This window comes from Mixophyes fleayi, chromosome 11 (genome assembly GCF_038048845.1).
Source record: "Mixophyes fleayi isolate aMixFle1 chromosome 11, aMixFle1.hap1, whole genome shotgun sequence".
Taxonomy (NCBI): Eukaryota; Metazoa; Chordata; class Amphibia; order Anura; family Limnodynastidae; genus Mixophyes; species Mixophyes fleayi.
In genome coordinates, this window is record NC_134412.1 from 31930756 (window position 1) to 31955427 (window position 24672).

The following is a 24672-nucleotide window of genomic DNA, read 5'->3' on the forward strand; positions in this document are numbered from 1 at the left end:
ATGTGCATCTCAGCCTCCTTCTTCGCCTCCCCACCCTACCGGTGCAATGAGGTTGCCTTGCCACCCTCATTCCTGCAACTCGTGGTGTGCCAGCAGCAGGGCCTCTCCTGCTTTCCCAGACAGAGACCTGCAAATCCGGCTCACATTTTTTCTGCCTGCCACCCCATACAGTGGATTTTCCCCCGCCCTCTGTACACTGCAGGGACTTATTTTTTATGCAACCCCTGGTCTCTTTGGCTGCGCCTTTCACCTCCTATTTGCCACGGTGGCCCAGGCAGTCATTTCTCGCCTCTTCCTCCTCCATCCTTCCCCGCACTTGCCAATGTCTGCCCCTGTAACCTGAGTCCCAGAGGTTCCTGTCCTCTGTCCTTCCCTTGCCCAAGGAGTTCACCACCCATTGTCCACTATGGGCTTGCCCTTCCTCATCCTGTCACCATGATTCCTCAGGCAGACCTGGAGACCCTTCCTGCACTTTATGGCCAGGCCCAATACCCCCCTTCCCTGTGGCATCTTCTTCTGGCTGTCTTCTTATGACCTCCGCCCGGCCCGATTCCCTTTGCCTTCTGCTGCCCTCCCCCTTTGCTGGAGGTGGCCTGATCCGCTCCAGTTATCCCCGACCTGCTTTCCTCTTCCTCTACATTGCTGACTGTCCCCATGCCCAGCCAGTGTGTAGCATATTGGGATGGGTTTCGCATCCACCCAGTTGGCCCCGCACCCTTTGGGACTGCTGTCTCAACTTTTTTTGTCACTGGCTTGCTGTCTGACTATGATGCATTGCTAGCTGCTGATTTGTCCCCTGTGGTATCTGATTTAGTTCCTGGTGTGTTTGCCATTTAGTTCCTGGTGTGGGCTTGATCCATCCCACCTTGATGTGATGGCTCCCTTGTTGCTCCAGCACCTGGTGGCAGCCTGGCTCACACTTTTGCCCTCCAGTCATTTCCAGTCAATTTTGACCACATCACAGGTCACAATATTATTTTCATACACTTGCAGCCAAAAACTGCAGCGAGCTGGCTGGATGCTAAGTGACAGAGCAACGACACAAACACACGGCAGTTCATAGCACATCTAGGAAACATTGCCACACAGCAGTGGCAGTAAAAAAGGAAAAGTGGTGCAAGCTGGAATTGTCCTTGGGCCCTCCCACTCACCCTTATGTAAGATATTGAAAAGGACATAAACAGTTTAAGAAACCAAGCACTCTAGCGACTAGGAGTGCCACTTTTGTGGCTGAAGTGCTTGGTTTGTTTGGGCCCCCACAAAACAAGCTACCAATAGCTTAGCTGCCTTAAACCCAACAGTGTTGTCAATGAACTCTACATTATTAAACCATGTCTGCTTGTGCAGCATCTTTAATCTCCTTCTCCTCTGTGGATACCTCCCTCTCATACCTGAAGAACTGCCAAACTTATGTAGGAGTAGATATTACAACTGGTGTGACATTAGATTTGCTTCAGACAGAATATGACACTGGACATGTGGGCAACATGGAATCCGTCATGTTGGAATACACTGCATTGAACAAAGATTTAAACAAATTTATATATGTAGTTGAGGAGACTGTAATTTAGTTAAAACGTGACCCATCGGATGAGATCACAGATTTAAGAGAGCTTGTACACGAGAGATACAATGCGCTTCAGAAGATTAATACAGAGGAGGCCCTGAGGCAGGACAATAAATATGTCCAGTTTAAAGAACAGCTAAGACACCTGAGAAAACAAATGGGTGTGTCACTGGACCCTGCAGACTAAGCTTTGGAAGATGAAGACGAGGAAAACGCAGTTACCCAGAGCACTACTATAACACAGTTGGGGATGGTGAACACAGTGAAAAACAAAGTATGTGGTCACACGTATGAGAAAGAAGCAATTGAACAGATGACTTAAAACTAACTTCAGAAGGGTAAATCCACCAAATGTCCAAAAATTGGCTGTGATTACTCTGACATGAGTATATCAGATCTTGTTCCAGACAATGCACTAAAAAGAGTCATTCATTGACATTCACAGCAAAAATCAAGGTCATCACTGAGCTTCAAATCGGCACTGACCCCCAAAAAATGAAAGTATAGCTAAGTACCTTTGATGTAAAGTGTAGATTACAAACACTTTGTGCAATACTGATGAAAAAGCAGCAAAGTGAAAGGTTTGAGTAATACATATGCACGTCTATTTTGACATCCATGCTGCTTACATTACTTCTGCAAGCAGTGTTGTTCTTTGTTAATAAAACTGTTGCCTTTATACCGTTAAAAAAAAAAAAAATCCTCCACCATTCATTGGATGTTGATAGTAGGATAAGGTGAAGTTATGGGAGCGGTGTCAAGGATTTTGGTCAATTCTTTTAGAGTAGACCAGACCAGATGTCAAAATGTTGTGCTGAGTCATCTGCATCATCAATGGGTGTCTTGGGAAAGCTAAGTTTTGCAAACCACACGACAGTAGCACATCTAGGTAACATTGGCACACAGCGGTAGCTGAAAGGAGAAATGGTGCAAGATGGAATTGTCCTTGGGCCCTCTCACCCATCCTTATGATGGATCTTAAAAAGGACATGCACACTTTAACAAACCAAGCACATCAGCCACAAGGAGTGCCACTTTTGTGGCTGAAGTGCTTGGTTTGTTTGGGCCCCCACAAATCGAGCTAACAATGGGCTTAAGGCAGCTAAACTAAAAGTGCTGTTAATAAACTCTAAGACTGCAGTGAGCTGCCTGGTTGCTCTGTCGATTAGTAATGGCACAAACACATGACAGTTCATACACATTTAGGAAACATTGCCAAATAGCAGTGGTAGAAAACAAAAAAGTGGTGCAAGATGGAATTGTCCTTTGGAACTCCCATCCACCCTTATATTAGATTGACATAGTATGATTGATGGGCAGCAGAGTAGACAAGGTTATAAAGTCGACAATATAATGACATCATTAGTATTATTAGGGCATCAATTGCAATGTAGACAGTATTTATTAGGTTAACAAGTCAAATGTAGACAGTATTATCCCTAACTCTAACCCTGTCCCTATCCGTAGATGTGTCCCTATCCCTAGACCTCTCCCTATCCCTGTCCCTAGACCTGTCCTTAACCATATCCCTAGCTCTCTAATAATACTGTCCACAATTGAATAGTTTACCTAATCATACTGTGCACCATGTGAATTGGTGACCTAATGATACTGTTGAAATCTGAACTGTCAACTGTTACACAAGCTGATACACCAAGCCCAAAATGTCAAACAGTGCAAGATGGAATTGTCCTTGGGCCCTCCCACTCACCATTATGTTGGATCTTAAATAGGATATGCACACTTTAACACACCAGGCACTTCAGCCACAAGGAGTGCCACTTTTGTGGCTGAAGTGCCTGGTTTGTTTGGGCCCCCACAAAACAAGCTAACAATGGGCTTAAAGCTGCTGGAATCTACCATTACAGGAGTCTCTGTACTTTGATGCAATTGGTGGTAAAGGCAGTTTATTTTGATGAACATCTTCTTTTCCACATTTTTAGGAAGTAGCCTCCTATGCCAATGGCTGACAAGGTTCCCGGCTGTGCTGAAAACTCTTTCCGAGTATACACTGGAGGGTGGGCAGCTTAGGTATTGCAAAGCGAGTTTGTACATGGGGCTCAAAATTCCCTTTTTTTTCCTCCCAGTATGTAAAGGGACTGTCTGACGTGTATATTTCTATGCTGTCGTTAAAATAATCCTCCACCATCCTTTGGATGTTGATAGTAGGATCGGGTGGAGTTACGGTGTCACTGTTTTTGGTCAATTCTTTTAGACCAGACCAGATGTAAAAATGTTGTGCTGAGTCATCTGCATGATCCCTGGATCTCTTGGGAAAGCTAAGTTTATTCCTAGCAGCAGTTGACTGAGAAACTGAAGAAGGAGATGCTGTCCTGTCACGTAACACTTGAGCTGTCATCTTGCTCACCAGGAGCTCCTTGCATCTCTTGAGATCTGGGTCAGTTGGAAACGAAGAGAAAACATAGCTCTTAAACCTAGAATCAAGCACAGTCACCAAAATGTAGTGAACTGATTTCAGGATTTTGATAACTCTTAGATCCTGGCGAAGTGAATAAAGTTCTTGATCTACAAGTCCGACATACTTAGCAGAATGGCTTTGTTTCATCTGCTCCTTCAGTTTCTCAAGCTGCTTTTCCAAAAGTCTAATTAAAGGAATAACTTGACTCAAGCTACCAGTGTCTGAAATCACTTCACAGGTGACTACTGCAAATGGTTTCAGCACCTTCAACACGGAAAGTATTCTCCACTGCACTTGACTAAAATACATCCCCCCTCCTTTCCCAATGTCATGGCTTGTGGAGTAAGTGTGGATGGCTTTTCACTGTTCCTCCATCCGCAGAAGCATATACAGGGTGGAATTCCACCTTGTCACCACCTGTTGCTTCAGTTGGTGGCAGGGCAAATTAAATTGTTCTTGTAGCTGCTGCAGTCTCCTACATGCTGTTGCAGAATGGTGAAATGTCCAGATATTTTGCAGGCCACAGACAGCATCACCCGCATGTCCCAGTCATTTTTCAAAAGCTCTGTGCCACCAAGTTGATTGCGTGAGCAAAACAGGGAATGTGATGCTGTAATGCTCTCAGAATATTGGTGGCATTATCAGAAATTACATATCCTGAGGAGAGTCCAAACGGGATAAGCCATGTTGCAATGACATCCCTTAGCTTTTGTAACAGATTGTCAGCTGTATGCCTCTTAGTGAAGTCAGTGATACACAGAGTAGCCTGCCTCTGAAAAATGTGACGTTCTTCGGTACACGCTTCTGCTGTTCCTGCTGGTGAAGGCTAATCTCCAACCCAGTGGGCTGTCACAATCCACAATCTTTAGTTTTTCCAGTTCCGCTTGTCCACATATCTGTGGTTAAGTGTGCAGTGGGTAGAATGGCATTTTTGTAGCCCAATTATTAAATTTTTATGAACCTTCTTGTACATGTGAGAAATAGCTTTTCTTGAAAAATGGTGTTTTGATGGAATTTGGTAACAGGGACACAAGACCTCAATTAACTGTCTAAAATCAGCTGCATTAATAGTGGATTTTGAACGCATATTGGACTAATACTAGCATAGTCGCCATGGCGCCTGTGATCCACTTGGCGACTGGGTGACTCCTTACATACTTGCTTCCTCTTGCAAAGGATTGTTTAATTGTCAATTGTTGTAAACTTCTAGTAGTCTTCTTCCTGGTCTATTTCTGGGTTGAAGATCCACCCCCAGCAGCAGCAGCAGTGGGATGCTCAATAACTCTTCAGAGGAATCATAGATAGTTGAGCTTTCTTCTAGCCTTAGCCACTAACTCCGATCGCTACAGAGAATATTGATGAGGACGGTGTTCTGTGTGTAGTTTGCAGGTGCCGGGATTTAGGTGAGAGAAGGGAGCTAGCTGATGATGGACTGCTTATTGTTATGTTTTTTGAATAGGTTTGAAATTTTCCCAACAGCTTGCCATGAACTTGCTTCAAATGGCGTAACATGGATGAGGTTCCTAGATGGTTAACGTCCCTACCTCTACACTGACTGTGGCTTTACAAATGCTATAAATGGCTAGACAACTGTTGTCAGGATTAGGGTAAAAATAATTCCACACATAAGAGGTGGATTTTTTGGTCTTATGCCCAGGCATGACAATGGCCTTCTTCTTATCACGTGCAAGAACTGCTTCCACTGGTGCAGGACTTAACATCATCCTCATTAGCGCCATTATCAGCTACACAAATATCCCCCTCATCCTGTTGCAATTCCAAAGTGGAATCCTTAATTTGTATATCACTGGCTACACTTGGGCTGCTCATCTGCAGAAATCCTGAAAGTAGGCTTCTTTATAAGAAGACTATCAGAAAGTTCAGGCTTACACCTAGCACTCGTGGATAGACTCTCCTCAGGGATTTGTGTCATTTCTGAATCTGAACATCTTGTTTCTTCTAATGCCTTACTGTTTTCTTGCAGCTCGGCTTTTACACGTAAAAGTATTTGGGCACTACTTTTCGAGTCAGAACGCCAAGGTCTTGTATCGTCATGACTGACCTTACAAGAAGATGGCTCACTGACAGTTGCAATACTAGCACTCATAAATAAAGGTGAAGGCCTGATTCTTTCCTTGCCACTGCATGTGTAGAATGGCATGTTGGCAATTTTATTTTTTTCAGCACTTATCTTTGCCTGGATTACAGGAGTTTTTTTCTTTACCAAGGGAAAATTAGATTTTTTTACATTTTTGTTTCCCTGACTTAAAAGCACTATACACTTTAACATAGGCTTTAGCAGATGACGTAGATGGATTACTAGCATCATGACTGGTGCCAACAGCTGCTTGGTGCTCCTGGTCTTCTGTGTACTGCTGTGAATCCATTTTGATAACACAGTACAATGTCACTGGAGACTTTTAATTACACTGCCAGCCCTATAATGTGTTTTTCAGCACTGAAAACTGCCACCTCTCCTGTTTCTAGGTGAGCTATGGCACAGTAGAATGTCACCTTTAAGAACATCCTGATTGATGTATTTAATTTAAATTAACAATATATTTGTAGTATTTTTTAAAAAATGATTATAGAATTAAGGCTTGGTGTACACTACATAATTTTCCATCAACGGATTGTACCTTCGATTGTACCTACGACTGGAGTTCTGATCGGTCGATGACACACTATGCACGTTTTAAACAATTTTTGCACAACTAACCATCCGGGCAGCGGTTTTTGTCATGTTTAATGTCGTTTCAAAAGATTGTGATTTTGCACACACTGAAATTATACATGGCGTCCCTGCAGCCATATTTCAAATAAATATAATTAAAGGGCTGAACATCACTGGAAAAAAACTCCCATTTAAAGAGCAAAGCCAATGAGACAAAGGAAAATAGAAATGATGATGAGAGTACTGGACCAGCATGACTATGACTGTCAAAGTGAAAATATTGAAAACAAACTTAATCACAGAAAAGCAGTGATTATGCAGAAACTCATAAATCAGATCAGAGATAAAGTCAGGAAAGAAAGAACAAAATTCCAAATCCAAAAACAGTGGTTCCACTTAAAAATAAAAAGCAAAGAAGGCTTTTGAGAATCTGAAATAACATTAAAAAAGTGGGCATTAACAGTGGTTATTAAAAATGTTTAAAACTTGTTAGTAAACGGTGTTAGTAATTAACGGCAACAATAACGATTAGTGTGATTAATAAAAGTTTGACATCTATTTACAGTAAAAACAATGCACAAAGAAGTGTGCTGCGTAGCTGCTCAAAAATGAAAATGGAAGAAGATGCTGTAATGACTATTAAAGAAATTGGAGAAATAAAAGTGAAACACACAAATAAGGTAATTAAAAACCATTTAAAACTTTAAGAAAACACAAGATGCACCCTGTTCCGTTATAGTGAAAAAATGGCGTCTATATTTTAGTTGGTATGGACCAGCAGGGCAGCATGCCTGGCCAGAGTCAAGAGAGACATCAGCATAAAGTGAGTTCAAGTAGTGTCCAAGGTGAGAAAATGGTTGTAGTGCCTCTGGTAGAAACAAACTTTTGTTCCGTTTCTTCATTCAATATAATAATGTTCATTCGATATATAATGTTTCCTTTCCCATATAGATAAAATGGTCATATCTGGCGAAAGTTTGGAAGTAAAGAAGGATGCAGTCATTTTAATAGTACTTCTGGTGATGGAAAAGGTGTGGTGGGGAAGATGGAAAAGCTGAACATATATTTTAAAGAATTAGGGACTAACATCAATAATGTTAAGAAAAGTTCAACAAACTGAAGAAAAATTATCTGGAATTAATTCAAACATATGAGAAAGTAAAAAGCAGTAGTCTGGTAAAACGTTAAATATGTTAGTGGATTAAAAAGTTCTGCTATTTATTTGTTTTCTACATACATTTCACTAAATATTGTTTAAAAATAAATGCTATTGAGAACACTTTTGTGGCTTATTTGGTGCACTTGCAGGGAAAACCGATTAACATGTTTATTACACATCTATGACCTTTGGGAGACACACATGGTGGATGCAGGTGAAAAATTATCCAAGGTGACATATGCAATACACATCTATGCAATACACAACTCAGTTCTTTTGGTCTCAACAGGATGGACACGTGTCTAATTATGCAGGAGACATATGCAATACACATATTCAATACACATCTATATAAATTGCTTCCTACTCGGCCATTACTTTAACAAAGTTCTATACACATAGAAGTTTTAATGGCCTTAAAATGTACAATCATTACACATAAATTTAAGGCTGTTATGCCATTGTATTTTAAAAGTAGTTACATATAATAATAATATGAAATAAAATACATAGACACACATGACATCAGGAAATTAATGATACTTTAAAGAAAATATGTATTTTCACATGTGATAAGAATGCATGTTGTATACACATACAGGAACACATAAATGTCATATGGAGCAAGTAAAACCGGTCTATTATTGCTTCTCCATTAAAAGCACATTATTCCCATTTGACTGATATTCTGACACCGCACCATGTGAGAGAGGTAGAGACACATCATAAATATAAATATACATGTCCAGAAAGGAGTCACTGATTGAGGAACTATTGGCAGTTGGTCGAGCAATTGGTCGTGATTTCCAACACACTACGGGATCGGAAGGAGATTGGAATGAGATTTATAGTTCTACTGAACCATCAAATAAAACGTTGATCTGTACTTTGGATCTGCTGTCGTTCATCGTTCAACTATACTCACTTATGCAATATTGGCCTGAACGGCCGTTTATCGCTAGATTGACCCAATAGTCGGATGAAAAACCTGTAATGTGTACCCAGCCTAAGAGTTATTTATACATTTCATAGATTTTTCTTTTGGCATGCTTTCTAATAGGACTTTATATGGTCCTATCATGTATATCCTGCGGTGTGTTCTGTTTGCATACGACAATTAGTATATATTCAGAGCGTACTTACACCCATATTCAAGTGGAAATGTTTCTTGAGATCTGCTTGTACTTGAATATGGTATACGTGTGTGCAATTTACACCAGGGGCCTGATTCATTAAGGATCTTAAATGAAGAGGTATCTTATTTCAGTCTCCTGGACAAAACCATGTTACAATGCAAGGGGTGTAAACTAGTTTTCTGTTTTGCACATAAGTCAAATACTAACTGTTTTTTTCATGTAGCACACAGATACTTGATAGCTTATTTGTACACTGAAATTTAAAGTTGATATTTGTGTGCTACATGAAAAAACAGTCAGTATTTAACTTGTGCAAAACAGAATACTAATTTGCACCCCTTGCATTGTAACATGGTTTTGTCCAGGAGACTGAAATAAGATACCTCTCCATTTAAGATCCTTAATGAATAAGGCCCCAGATATTTAAAAATGCAAATTGCGTTCACATTGCATTCCAACATGAATCAGCCCCAAACTGCTTATTCACTAAAAGGAGTTGAACAGAAATATAATTATCTGTAAACTGCAACTTCACTGTTTCTGGGGATTTTTTAAAGAGGGTCATAATTTTGGTGTGCACCACTAATACAGGAAGATTCATCTCTCCAAATATGTTTGCTTTTTATATAGTATTTTTTAGCTAAAATAGTATGTTCATAAGTATAAATTAAGTTAATTAAAAACATTAGGAAACTGCAATGATCCAGAAAATGGCACATTTTGCAAAACATAATCACAATTTGAAGCACTTACTATGACCTATGACAACATTTTACATATAAGTCAGTCATTTTCTTTTAACTGGTGTGGAATTTTATTCAAATGTTTAAAGTGACATTTGGTTTATTGATGGTAAATGTAATCACCAAAATCCTGTAAAGTTTTCCTGCAAATCCGTTGTACACTTCCGCAAATCAGATTTGTCTACAGCTTTGTTTATTCACATTTATTTATATAGTGCCAGCATATTCCATAGAACTCTACAGTTCACAACAAACACTATAACATACCTCCCAAAGTTTGTCTACCCCAGGCAGTGGGATGAGGCCTCTGTGCGCCCGCTCATCATGGATAGAATCTCTCCCAAAGTGGTCCCTACTGGGATGGCAGGACTGTCCCTCCTAAATCAGAACAGTTGAAAGGTATGCTGTAATGAAACAAGACTGGATATTAACAAACAGATAAAGAGGTAAATTGGGCCCTGCTTGCAATCTTACTTAAGCGTATTTTATGCAGTTCAGTCATTCATTAAAACTCTTTTTTAAATGCTTTGTCTTTTGATCGACTTAATCATTATATTTTTTTTTAAAAAACCACTGTGCTTCAAACAGTTTTTCTGATTACCATTGTTATCAACTTGTGAAAATAAGAAAATAATAGAATGCTGCCTCAAACCTTTACATTATAGCTCATTCATGCTGTAGTAATATATTTATTTTTAATTAATTTTGTTTGTGGGAAATGTTTTATATTATATCATATTCACTATGGGTCTGATGCTAAGTTAAACTTAAACCACTTTGCATAGCTTAAATTCCAAAAAATTGCACTGTATATGCCCACAAAGAGGCATGAGCGGCAGAGTTGTACGCATCCCACACCTTAGTCTCCTTATGATTGGACAAGCGTAATGACGGAGGGAAGGAGAGATCTACCGCAGGCTATGCACAGCAAGGGTGTGTTCATGCATGTAGCTGAGGCAGACCAGCACGGGAATGCATATACGCCTGCCAGGAGCCATATCTTTTACGCCATGTAACCTGGCACATATGCTACAGGTGCAGTGATGAACACATCTTGAGATGCCCCTTACTCAGCATATGGGCCTAAATACTCTATTTTTACTGGCGTAAATTCCGCTGTCAACATACGTCCAGCTCAGCATCACACCCTATAGGGGCTGGCTGGGCTAGGGGCCAGGGGGGCATCCCCCCCCAGGCCGGTCCCATAGTGGGCTACCTTTGGCTGCATCACTGGGCCACCTGCATTTTTCTCCCTTTAAAATGTTCCTAAGTCAAGTCTCTCAAACACTGATTGTCAGCATTCAATCATAAACCCCCTGGTTTTGTCTTTAAGACAGCTTTTTTTCATGTGATTTGTAACATTTTAAAAATCTCTCTCCCCCTTCAATATCCCTATCTCCCTATCTGTCACTCGATTAAAACAGGAGCATATTTGTTAACCGCACGGATTTGCTGGATGGAGATTACATGTTTTCCAATTAACCTAATTAAAATCCCAGACCAATGATTTCAAAACCCCCATAAAAGTTCTGCACTGTTATCTTCCCTCAAGTTGAAACAGAATCCGCTTGTTATGGTGCTTAGTTCTTAAGCTCTGATAATTAAAACACTAAGCTCCGATGGACGCTTTCCTACACAGTTATTTTCTCAGTATTTTGCTTTTTAATTTTGGTGATATTTCAGCTGAATTCTTATACAGTACACGTGATAGCTCTGTGCTTGAGTGACAAACCTGTATGCATCTGCTAAGATATATTTACAGTCAAGATCAAATACCATCGCTAGCAATCCAAATGGGCTAGGGAGTCTTCATACATATCAATAGGTATATTTCTGAATTATCACCTGCTCATTGAATCTGTGGGATCTCTTTCTTTCCCTCAGGGAACTTATGTTTCCTAGATAAAAATCACATGCTCTTGAAAATACTACCTGGATGTATTTTGGAGTACAGTACAGTAAGGCCTACAAGTTTCTAGTAGTATTGCAAAATACATAAAATAAAAATGATAATATACATAAATAGATAAAATAAAAATGGGCATATACATTTATGTTTTATTATCTATAGCTGCAAAATCATCATTACCATTCAGTATTTCTTCTTCCTTACTAATTAAGTTTTAGTAGCTAGAGATGCATTTTTCAGTGCTTTAAATCTCTGAGTACTATTTTACTCTTGCAAGAGATGACTTTGTATATTATCAAATAAATTACAAAAATACAAACAGCAGCAACACAGTATACATATCATTCATGTCCTTTCATATTTAATGAGCCACAGCGTCTTTTAAGTAGTTATAGGGTAATGAAATATTTTGAATGCTTTGGATAAGAGGCAATATCTGTATTCAAGAATTGCGGACACCTGTAATTCCGGGGTAAAGCTTAGCTCCATACAATTATGAAATAAACATGACATTACGAGTCACTTCTGAACCAGAAAAAAAAAGCATATTTGTCACATATATTGAGCATACCACATTCTGTTTTTAATAGTTGTCTGCACAGATGCTTTGATCACCATATTTTAGCCTTTTGTCTAAAATATGAATGCACATGTACAGATTGCATATGATTTGTAAAAGGGTCATTTGAGCCCCAAGTTTATCATATTATTCACCTTTAACACACAACACCTTGTTGATAGTTTTTACTGTTGAGTGGAGATATGATATGGGAATTTTAGTCACAATCCCTGCAATTAGGGCAGTGATGGCTAACCTATGACACTCCAGGTGTTGTGAAACTACAAGCCCCAGCATGCTTTGCCAGCTATCAGCTAGTTATCTACTGGAAGAGCATACTGGGGCTTGTAGTTTCACAACACCTAGAGTGTCACAGGTTAGCCATCACTGAATTAGGGGGTGTAAGATCATACAGTTTTACTAAATAAATAATGCTCTATCTAAAGACAAGGTGCCTGATTCATTAAGGAACTTAAATTAAGAAGAAAAAACAGTCAGTATTTAACTTATGTGCAAAATAGAAAACTAATTTTCACCCCTTGCATTGTAACATGGTTTTGTCCAGGAGACTTAAATAAGAAACTTCTTAATTTAAGTTCCTTAATGAATCAGGCCCAAGAAGTGCCCCTCTCAAATCAGGGAAATAGGTCCTCTCTAAATCTGGAACCATGACCGTGACCAGTTTACAGAAGCCATCAAAAGAAAATAAACTAATTTGTCAATTTACCGTACTGGTATTCCTGTCCACTTAGACTCACAGACACCACAAGCAAGTTTCACTTGGTGTGACTTGCACAATGAGTGCATTTTGCTTCTCCTACTGGAAATGTCCAAAGCAAACAGGTAAAGGAGAGGGCTTTTGGGTGGCGGGTACTAATTTGGTGGTGTTATTGGAAAAAAAAAGGGTTGTTCAAAACTTACACTGAAGAACTCATAACAATAAGGAGTCAAACACTTCATTAAAATGTTTACATTTAGATTTTCCCTTTACATTGCTTAGATTGCACTATCATTATAAATTGTTTTTAAGTGGTTGCAAAAAAGAACTAATTGAAAGTAGGGATGTTCACTGACCCCCCCTGTTTTGGTTTTGGCAAAATCGCCCTCATGTGTTTTGGTTTTGGATCTGGATTTTTTTTTTTTAAATTGCTAAAAAATGCTTGAGTCACATAACTTGGCTCTTTTTTTTGTTCCTACATTATTATTAACCTCAATACCAATAATTTCCAGTCATTTTATGTCAATAGAAAAGAACACTGCTACCGCTCCTGTTTCTGTGTGAGCAATGGCACTGAGCAATGTCACTGGAGAATGGAGAGTGACAAGTACACTGCTACCCTGTTTCTGTGTGAGCAATGGCGCTGGATCTCCTGGCTCGATTCAGATCTGAGGAAGCAGCAAAGTACAGAGTCGACTAGGCTCGGTACTCGAATTGGCAAAGTTCGGAGGGGTTTGGTTTTCAGAAAACCGAGAAAGAGCATCTCTAATTGAAAGTAGTGGAAGAGGTCAGATACCACCACGGCTGAGGTAATCTGACGGCTTTTCATTACTGAAGGGGTTCTCTGTTCACCAGCTAAAATAGGAACGTCTTAACAAATGTGACCTCTGCCCTGTTGAAGATTATTAGAATATTGCCTACTTCTAAATACAAATGCATTACTGTAGCTACCTCATATTCTCTGCCAATAGCAGGCCTGCTCAAAATGATCTCCCTTTACAATTTATACAATCTTGCTGTGCTAACCTATCTATCTGTATTGTGCCACAGGTTTTGCTCTAGCAAATAATAATTTGATATGCTTAAAATAGATTTTCGTTGTCTTTAAATTATTTATTTATTTTATTTATTGTTATGTGTGAGCTGCTACCTTGGCATGATTTCTGCTTTATTACTAAAAGTGCCCCCATTGCTAACTCAAAACTGTCTCAGTGATGCCATTGGTTCCTAGTGAATTAATAGGCTGTGCTTTGATAAATATTAACTCAACCTACAAAATGCCTGCCTCCATCAACAACATAACAAGCATTAAGACTTAATGGTGATAGCCACTCATTTTTTAATTTATATCTCACAAATGATAAGAAGATTACAATGAAAATGTTTTTTGGTGCAAAAATAACAATTGGTTTATTCACTGCAGCAATAAGGGAATCAATGCTTATTGTGATTTCATGTTCTCTAACATGGACACTTCATAACAGTCCCTATTTAGTTGGGACTGTACACATCACAGACCTAGAAAGGGTATGGCCTTGCAATAATGTGGATGTGGTTTGGGCCAATGTGGGTGTGGTATGGGATGGTTATGAAAAGGACTTATTTGTGTTCCAATAATTGCTTTTTAAAATGTTGGGAAAGATGACATAAAGTTGTATGGGGATAGCTACACTGACAGTATACTGTCAGTTTACTTTGCAATGCTTGATTTTGCACCTGTTGACTTTAATTGGTTCAAGACTCAGAGGTGAATCAAGCTAATTCGCTATATAAGTCACAACTGAAACTAGTAAAAGGAAATTGACACTTTTTCAAACCTCTCAAAAAATTAAAAACATTGCCAAATAACAGAAATCATTTATTTCTGCATTGTAAAATATGGAATAGTAACATAGCAAATAGTGATTTAGTAAATCGCTAGTGGAAACAGACAAAAAATGAATTTTGCCTCAAAACCAGTTGAATGAGATTAAGTAAATGTTTTATTCATGTTCAGAGATTTTCCCAATTCTTTCAATATCATTGAAATGAATTTGAAAGAGCAGTTTATTTGGAGATTTCCAAATGGTACACATCTGGCGCAGTTTTTTGCTTAAACCTACAGGATTTATCACTTGCACGTTTGAGCCTGAAAACTCAAACCTCATCTGATGTCTGGTGGTGTGAAAACCCCTAAAGTTTAGGCAAAATACATGTGGTCTAGGTCAAATCACCTGGTAAAACTGGGTGGGAAGCATCCAGTTATAGCCTACATTGTGAAAGATTCTTACAAGCTGGTATTTGTACAGAAGTGTGCACTACAAATTTTTGCCCAGTAAAAATTGTCTGAGCAGTGCCCCCTTAATTTAATAAATTATACCTGTTCACACTGCCTCAAAAACCCGCGTTTTTGCCGGGGGGAGCTCGACAACCCGGGTCGAGGCTGAGTATAAACGGCTCCCCTGCATCTACCAAGGTCGGATGACCCGGGAATTGAACCAGTGACTTTTGCAGGGTTATACCCAGGTCAGATCCGGGTAATCTTCAGTGTGAAGGCTGAGATCCAGGTTGAGAAACTCGGGCCTCACTGAAAGCTATTGAAAAGTAAAAAAAATAAAAAATCAATATCACAAGAGGAGCCAATCAAAGCTCCTCTTGTGATGTTGCCAAAGCAGACCCTGGTACAGTGTGAACCCAGGAATTTGTCGGGGTGGGAGGCTCGGTCACCCGGCAATATCCTGGATTCATATACCCGGGATATTGCCGGGGCTACAATGTGAAAGTGGTATTAATAATAGTGCACCTGTAATTATAAAAATAAATAATAGTGCACTCACCATGAAATAAATAAATCATAGTGCCCTGTAATTAAAGTAATAAATCATAGTGACCCCTTATAAATACAAACACCCTTCATTATATAAATAAATTATAATGCAACTTTATAAAATAGATTGATTTTAGCGCCATTGTTAAAAAATACACTTAATTGTCCAAATATTTTTCTGTACTGTAGGTGCTCCAATAAATACTTAGCTGAAAGCGACTTCTTTTCTTCATCCAATGTAATCCATAAGAAAAGAAAAAAAATACATAGACTACTAGAAGCTTCCGAAACCAAATGAGTTAAACACTTTAACTCTGGTAAGCCAACCTTTCAAGAACAGTCTCTCATTCATTGTATATTGCATGATTTGCCAAAAAAAGTGATGGTGGTTTCAAACCATGCAGTGTAAAATATATTAATTTATTAGTGGTTTGACCTTTAGATAATCTGATGGTTACAAAGTACACCTAAAATCGCCAGAAAGGTGCGGTTTTGCAAAACCACAGGGGAAATATCTGCTAGATTGAAAGGAGTTTCTATTGGTCAAAAAAATACATTGTGTATGTGAACAGTATTCTTATAAACATATGTGGCAATTGTGACCGCCATGTGCAGATTGTGCTGCAAGTATAATGTGTGTACTAAATAGAGATGGGCGGGCTCGGTTCCGCGAGATCTGAATTCATCCGAATTTCGCATATCCGAGTACCGAGCCGAGCAGGCTTGGTACTCTCCCGCCCATTCGGAATCAAAATCGAGGCAAAACGTCATTGTGACGTATTCGTATTTCTGAGCTCGGTTCTCGCGAGATTTAAAAAGCATAAATACCTGCCTCCACAGCAACCCATTGCCATTTGACAGAGGGAGAGAGCAGGGTTAGGTCACAGGCTATATTAGCGCAGGGACAGAGCAATAATTGTACACATTATTGTTTCAATTCTATACAATTCTAATATTAATACCAATTGTATTAGCAATTGTTAGAGCAGTAAGAGAGGAGGATAGAGGAGGCTTTTTTAAAAAAATGTTGGCACTCCAAGTGCTTTTGGGGTGTCCCATATTCCCCAGTGTTTTTCAGTAATTTTTCTGGCTGCCAAAAGTCATATTTGTCAGCAGTATCTAAAACAATATTTTGCACTCCAAGTGCTTTTGGGGTGTCCCATATTCCCCAGTGTTTTAGAGTAATTTTTCTGGCTGTCAAAAGTCATATTTTCCAGCAGTATCTAAAACAATATTTTGCACTCCAAGTGCTTTTAGGGTGTCCCATATTCGCCAGTGTTTTTTCAGTAATTTTTCTGGCTGTTAAAAGTCATATTTGTCAGCAGTATCTATATAAGACAATATTTTGCACTACAAGTGATTTTGGGTGTCCAATATTCCCCAGTGTTTTACACTAATTATTCTGGCTGTCAAAAAAAGTCATATTTGTCAGCAGTAGCTATATAACACAATTTTTGGCACTACTAGTGCTTTGGGCTCATTAAAATGGATTCAAAGCAGTCCACATATGAGCAGAATCAGCAACCAGGTTCTGTCACAAGTCCTGATGGTAGTGTTCCCAGTACGTCATTTGGGAAAAGCGATGTAAAAGTACAAAGTCTTTTTAAATCAGGGAAAAAAACACACACCCAAAATTTTTTTACCGCGTTGAAGTGAAAAAGAAGTGTAACTCAGGAAAAGTTAAGTGCCGATATAAAAAAAATTGCCAACATGCCATTCCACACACGCAGTGGCAAAGAAAGAATGAGGCCTTTGCCTTTCTCTATTAGTGGCAGATCCAAAAATGTTACCGAGCCTCCTTCTTGTACGGTCACTCGTGATTAAGCAAGACCAAGTAATTTGGAGTCTAAAAGTGGTGCACAACTACTGTTACGTGTCAAAGCCAAGCTGCAAGAAAACAGTAAGGCATTAGAGGATAATGTATGCTCTGAATCAGAAATGATAACAATCCCTGTGGAGAGTCCATCCACCAGTGGTACATCTAATCATGAGCATTCTGTTAGTGTACCCATAAAGAAGGGCCCTTTCAGCAATTCTGCTGATGTGTGCCCGAACAGCCCGAGTGTAACCGGTGATACACCAATTGAGGATGCCACTTTGGAATTAGAAGAGGATGAGGGGGAGATTTGTGTAGGGCACTAATGATGATGTTGATGATTATGATGCAGACAGGTACCAAATTGCCTTTGTCCATTTATTTTTATATTCTAATTCTACAGTCTACGCAGGCTGTTTTTTTTTCTATTCAACTACAAGCGGAGGGCGGGGGTTGGGGACATAGATAGCCACCAAACTGCCGTGATCCATTTATTTTTTATATTGTTCAGTCTCTGCAGGCTGCTTTTTTTCTATTTAACTACAAGTGGTGGGGGGGGGGGGGGGGCTATAGAGACAGAAACCAAACTGCCTTGGTCCATTTCAATTTATATTGTACAGTCTATAACGGCTGAATTTTTTTGTATTTTCTACAAGTGGAGGGGGGCCTAGAGGGACAGAAACCAAACTGCCTTTGTCCATTTCTTTATATATTTAACTATAAGTGTAGGGTGTAATACACCCAAAGACGATGGCTGCATTGCCAATAGGCTAAGATGGAGAGGAAGACAATCAGGTTTGTGGGCAGAGTTAAGGACGAACTACCACGGATTAAACTGTTTTCTTCCTAATTTATTAGCTTTAGAATTACGTTACTTATCCAAGAAACAGGTGGAGCACTAAATTCGGTTATTTTATGCCCAAAAACATTGATTTTTAAACAAAATTGCAAAACAAAACCAAACAAAACCAAAACCAAAACCAAAACACGCAAGGGCGGTTTGGCAAAACCAAAACCAAAACACAACGGTAATCTAGATCCAAAAGCAAAACCAAAACCAAAACACGGCGGTCAGTGAGCATCTCTAGTACTAAATAACAGTGTTTAGTTTATACTTTATAGGATGTAGACATTTGACCATCATCTACACTTGCAGAGAACCAAAAGATGCAACTCCTTAAAATAAAAAATTAAGGATAATCATGGTGAAATGTTCAATATTTAATAAGGAAAAATTATAGATCACACATTGCGATTACTCCTATAGTTTGCCATACTTGCTACCAGCAACTACCTAGTCAGATTTCTAAAAAGACAGACAAGTATAAGATTTTAGTGCATAGCCATTATATCTTTTTCTAATTGTCATATTACATAATGGCTTCATGAAAAATTATAATTCTGCTTTAATAAATATATTATTTGCTTTTCATTTTTGTTGTAGTACCTCCACTGGCATGTCTGAATGTGTTTGAGCATCCTTTTCATCATAAGAATTCTTTATGTTAATTTTTAATAATAGGATTGATTTTGAGCTTGGACTTAAATACGGGTTTGCTATATTCATGTCCTGCCTGTTTAGATTTCTTGATAATATTTGTTCCAGTGACAGCTGGGTGCAAGATTGACTTTCATTGCCTCTACACTTTTTTTTTCCAGTAGTGATCTTTTATGTCTTCTACACTACTTAACTTTGATTAGAGAAATATTGACGAAAACCTTTTTGAAGTCACATTGAATTAAACTTCTCTAACAGAAACCTTGAAATGCTTTTCATCATCTTTAAAGCAGAAAATTAAAACTAACTAAATGGAAAAAAATATGTTATTTTAAGTTAGGGCTTATTTTAACTTTACTCTTCTATACATGGTCGGTAACCCATACGGGTCGTACAGGTTATTCTGCATAAGCAACTTTACTATTGTGAGAAGCTACGTGCTACGTGAGATGACAATTAAAGATACATATATTATACTAATCTTACACAACACCTGGACAGAGCTACTCATTATATAATTTTCATGAGATTAAACCCCTGGAAAAATAATTGACAAAATGTTCCACTGTTCAGGGGCAGAACTATCATTGGTGCAGCAGGTGCCGTGCACCGGGGCTCATGGAGATAATGGGACCCGCTGCATGGCAGAAGCAGAGCGTCAAGAGTCCCGGTTCTCTCCTTCCCACCTCCCTGCACCATGACCCCCAGCTCGCTAGTTCTGCCACTGTTACTGGCCTATTAACAGTAAAAACAACGTGTTAAAATATTGTAGAATTTGCTGCAAGCCAGATAGCAACAGGTCTACAGAATAGTCAGAATATAATCAAGGGTCAATACCAGGAAATGAATGCAATTAAAAACAGTACAAGATAGCTAGCACATTTGAATGGATGGACTGAAAACAAAGGCATAGCGGGCCTTTAATTATGTGATTCAGACAATGCAATATAGGACGAGCCTTAAAGATTATATTTATCGTCAAAATAAATATTTATTTATCCAATCAACTACTGTTTTAGTTGTGGTAACAGGTCAATTAGGCCACACACACATACACATACACACACTCATGCACACACATAGGAGCATGTCATTCTGGAATGATGTAATCATTATACACACTTGTTTGTTTGATTATATCTAGGCATTCACCTGCACTGGATGGACACATTTGTAATTACACACTCCATACATACAGCCCACTTACACTACACATGGTAACTGGCCAAGTGCTCCAAAACGTTGTGCTTTTGTGTAGTCTGCAATAGACATTTTGAATCGTTAGTTCTCAGAGATGTGAAGCCTATGCGTTTCTGTAGCCAAGAGCTCTCTAGCTCTGAGATTCATGCTTTAATCTCTTTCATATGTGGAAACAGTTTGACATGATTTCAATTCAATTTGCTACAAAGTAAATATAACATTTTGAATAAAACCACTTATGCTTAACTACAAGTAATCAGCAAAACAATTAGTTAATTTTCCTGACTTGGCATAATTTTGTCCTTTCAATGGGGCAAATTAATTTGCAATACAAAACACAAGTACATTCATAGGAAATTATTCAAGAAGTGTTGCTAAAATGTATAGTTAAAAACATTTTTTTATGGTTTTAAAGAAACTAACAACAATGACAAATTGAACACATTTGCGCATTACCATCAACATTACTTTTTACACAACCATTCTTGTTTAAACCACAAATGGTAGATTGGGGAAATTTGGAAGACTGTCACCAGGTCATATTAAACCCAGACCGCCACTCCACCTTCCTCCCAATAGTAGAACATTGCCTCCAAAATGCAGTGAAAAATAGGACCAATGTCTTAAAATAGGAATCTCCAGGGGTTTAGAAAAGTATTTATTACATCCAAAAGTATTTACCAACTTTTGACTTTCTTTTCAGCCATAGACAACAACGCTAAAGCAAACCCTTACCCTATCTGGCATGGCAAACATCACAGAGGTCAATCTATTGCATAAACTCTCCTCCTAAAGCTGACTGCTCGAAGGATTAAAACATTCAGAAAGTATTAAAATAAATTAAAATATGTTTTCCCTTCATTTTTCATGAATTTGAATGATGGGACTTCTTCGATTGGGAGAAAAAGACTCCTGCAAGGGCTTTAGGAGTGCATTAAATTACTCCAGCCCCACATTGCACCATGTGGAAATGGGGCAACACTTTGTAAAGGCATGCAGAGGCTAAGTAGGGCCCCCAGAATTAGGCTGAATCCATTTTTTATGGCACATTGGAGTGCTCCTGTGCCTAACCATCCAATATTATCTTGCACAAGGGGTATCGTAGATTAGAGTTCTGACACTAGTTTGTTTTGTTTTTTATTTAAATTCTCGATTTTTACACAGCTTTCCCCAAATCAGCAGCTGGACAGCAGTAACATTGTTAAGTTGTAAAAGGCTCAGCCATTGTGTAAAGCTATTTTTGATGCTTAATGCCCAAATATCAGAGGGTTACACTCAGTGTTCACAACTGCTCTTCAGTATTTATTGCAGGACTGTAACTTGTTTAGAAAATAGAGGAGGTGTGATGAGTGGTGGGATGTAGAAGCAGTAAAACTTGTGTCTTATTTAATGGATGTAAAGAAAAGTACCACCTCTCATCAGTGATATCAAGCAAGAATTGAACACCTAAAATGAATTTGAAATATTGTGAATGGACAGAATTGTCAGTGTCAAAAAGCTCATTAGATAAAAAAAATTCTTAGCACACTAACTAACAAGAAGCAACACAAAATGTACTAAATTACCTGATGTGGCAAAGAACAAGATCGACAGGACCTGCTTTCGGCTAGACAGTGACAGGATCTGAAAGGGTATAGCTTACAAATCTCTATTGTTGTTGCGGGAGTTCTAAGCTGTAAGCTGGGGCCAGAGGTAAAAAGCTAAGATCTAGGGTAGAAGACACAAAAGAATTCAGTGTAACAAAAAGGTCAGAATCTTCTGAGCGCAGTAGACAGAAATGACCAAGCAGAGCTACTGAAGCATTATAATTACCTTTCACAGGAGAAATTTTCCTTCGGGTAGAGATCAGTAGTGCTCTCCAGAGAGAGGTCTTCAAAGAGAACAATTCTTTCAGAAAAGCAAACAGATATATAGAATATTTGTTCTCCAGAAAGTGACAAAGGGCAAATAACACCTGAATTCCAAACATTCTTCATTCTTAAAAATCCATGCACCTCATTTATGATATGCAAATTATGCACAGTACAAGAGCAATGGTTTACACTGGTGCATCTGCATTGTCTGCCCTGCAAACATCAATGTTTACGCCTACTCTTCACACACGGGAGATGTCTGCCCAAGTTATAAGTACGCCTAGGTGTGTGGAGAGGCAGAGAAATCTGAAGCGATCTGCTGTGCAAAAGTGTAAACTTTAAAGCTCCAGCTTCCTATGACTTTCGAACCACCCTTTTAATTAGATTATGGTTCTTCAAAATTATTGCTTGGTTTAGCTTCATGTATGACTTTAATTATTCATGAGATTGGAGAAATGTTTGCATTGTCTTTATGACAGTACAGTGGCACAGTGGTTAGCATTTCTACCTCACAACACAGTGATGAGTTCAATTCCTGACCATGGACTTATCTGTGTAGAGTATAATCTCCACGCGTTTGTTGGGTTTTCTCCAGGTGCTGCAGTTTCCTCCCACACTACAAAAACATACAGGTAGGATAATTGGCTGATGACAAAATGAACCCTGTCTGTGTCTTTTTGTGCGTGTATTAGGTAGTTTAACTTGTAAGCTCCATTGGGGCAGGGACAGATGTAAATAGCAAATGCTTTCTGTACAGCGCTGCACAATGGTGGCACTATATAAGAAATTAAATACATAAAGTAAAACATGTGGCACTATTGTGTTTCTTGGTTTTGGGTACCAAGTAATGTTTCTTCTCTGATGAAGATTAACTGAAAATGTGTTTGTTTAAAAGAATAGGAATATTATCAGGTACACAGACATAGGAAGCTGGATTTTATGTGAACTGAAAGGTAAGTTGTGATCGATGCACTAGGGGTTGGGCAATATAGAATGGCAAGATTGCTTTGAAAACAGCTAGCATAGCATGACAGATCCCAGAGATCGGAAAAGTGACCTCTTCAGTTTCCCACAGAAAAAGGAAAGTTTCAAGATGTAGTGAAGAACCAAAATGTATGAGTTTATGACCTTAGACGTGGCATCCTTCTCCTTTCAGTACTAGGCTTGAAATTAAATTAAACTTCTCCTTACAGATCAACCTGTTCCAAAAAAAATTCACAAACTTTGCTCTTGTCTTCATTAAACATCTTACGAATTAAGGGAAAGATAGTTTTTATTCCTGCTATTAGAACATTGATATTCAGGAATTTTAAATAACGCAACTCACATCTGAGCATGGTCCACCTGGCTCAGTCAAGGTGTAATTGTTCTTCCAAAGAGAACTAACCCTCTAAGTGAGGGTTTATTTTTGAAAATTAACTGCTGTAAGTGATATGTCCTGAAAGAATATATTGATATCAAACAAGGGAAATGTTATATAGGTGGAAATTTATTATCGATAAACAGGTAAATGATCCGAGAGAACAACAGACACAATATGACCATTGTCTAAAACATGATAGGTGAGGTATGGTTAAAGAGGAAGCAGTAGACTGACAGAAAGAAAGTCAAATGATTTGAGCACTGGGTTCAGAAAATAAGATTCTGTGAGGCATATTGGTCTTGTGTTTTGAAGACATATACAAAATAAATTATCCAATGATAAATGGGAGTTTAAATGTCGATGTAACACTTAGAATTTATTAAGATACTATATTTGAAAGTGTTGTATTAAAGCAATTGAATACAAACAGTCCTAGAACCTGTGTTACCATAGGGTTTATGGTCCCAATAAAGTTAAAAATTTAATTATTTTGACTACCTAAGATAGAAGGCAAAAATTTAAAATGTGGGGGCTTTGGAAGAATATGAAGTGTTTAAACAAAATTAACATCTTGATGAATTTAGCTCTCTGAAAATAAGAAATGAACAGAAGAATGCTCAGTCATCTAGACAAGCCTTTATTAGACGTTTTAAAGATGTCAATATGATTTATTGTGGGTATAAGAGGACCATTCTAAGTAAAACATTTTTGCAGGGTTTATTAGATAAATAAGTTGTGGGATTGCTGTGAGGTTAGGGAGATTGTTATACATAAGGAGGTGTATTGTATGATTGAAATCCAGCTAAAGCAATATGGTAAGGATGGATATCTGTGTCTGTTGTCACATAATTTAGTTGTCTTTCTGTCTTTATATTCACAAATTCATTTAAAAACCATTAATAATCTTTAGGGTGCCAACATCTGTTATAGTATGAAATTTATATACAGTATATTTAATATATATTTAGATCTTCAGCAAATATCTAAAACATAGCTAAATTGTCATTTTAAATGAATACTAAGCTTAAATTAAATGTTATTAAACACTTTCCCTTTCTTCTATGTGTGGCAGGACTATCTTCTATAAACAGAACTGGTTCATCATTGCACAGTAACATATTGAATGACTTATTAAGCGGTTTACTGGCTCCTCCTACATATGGCATGTGAAATACAAAAAACAAATTGAATGTATGAACATTGTTTTATAAAGCGGGGTGCTTAACCCAACAATCTAGCAATGCCAATTTGA

General features: G+C 38.4%; 1 pseudogene; it reads left to right on the plus strand.

Moving 5' to 3' along the window:
• Positions 1-1331: 1331 nt before the first annotated feature.
• On the plus strand, positions 1332-2066 carry LOC142106603 (E3 SUMO-protein ligase NSE2-like; annotated as a pseudogene).
• The last annotated feature ends 22606 nt before the right edge of the window (positions 2067-24672 follow it).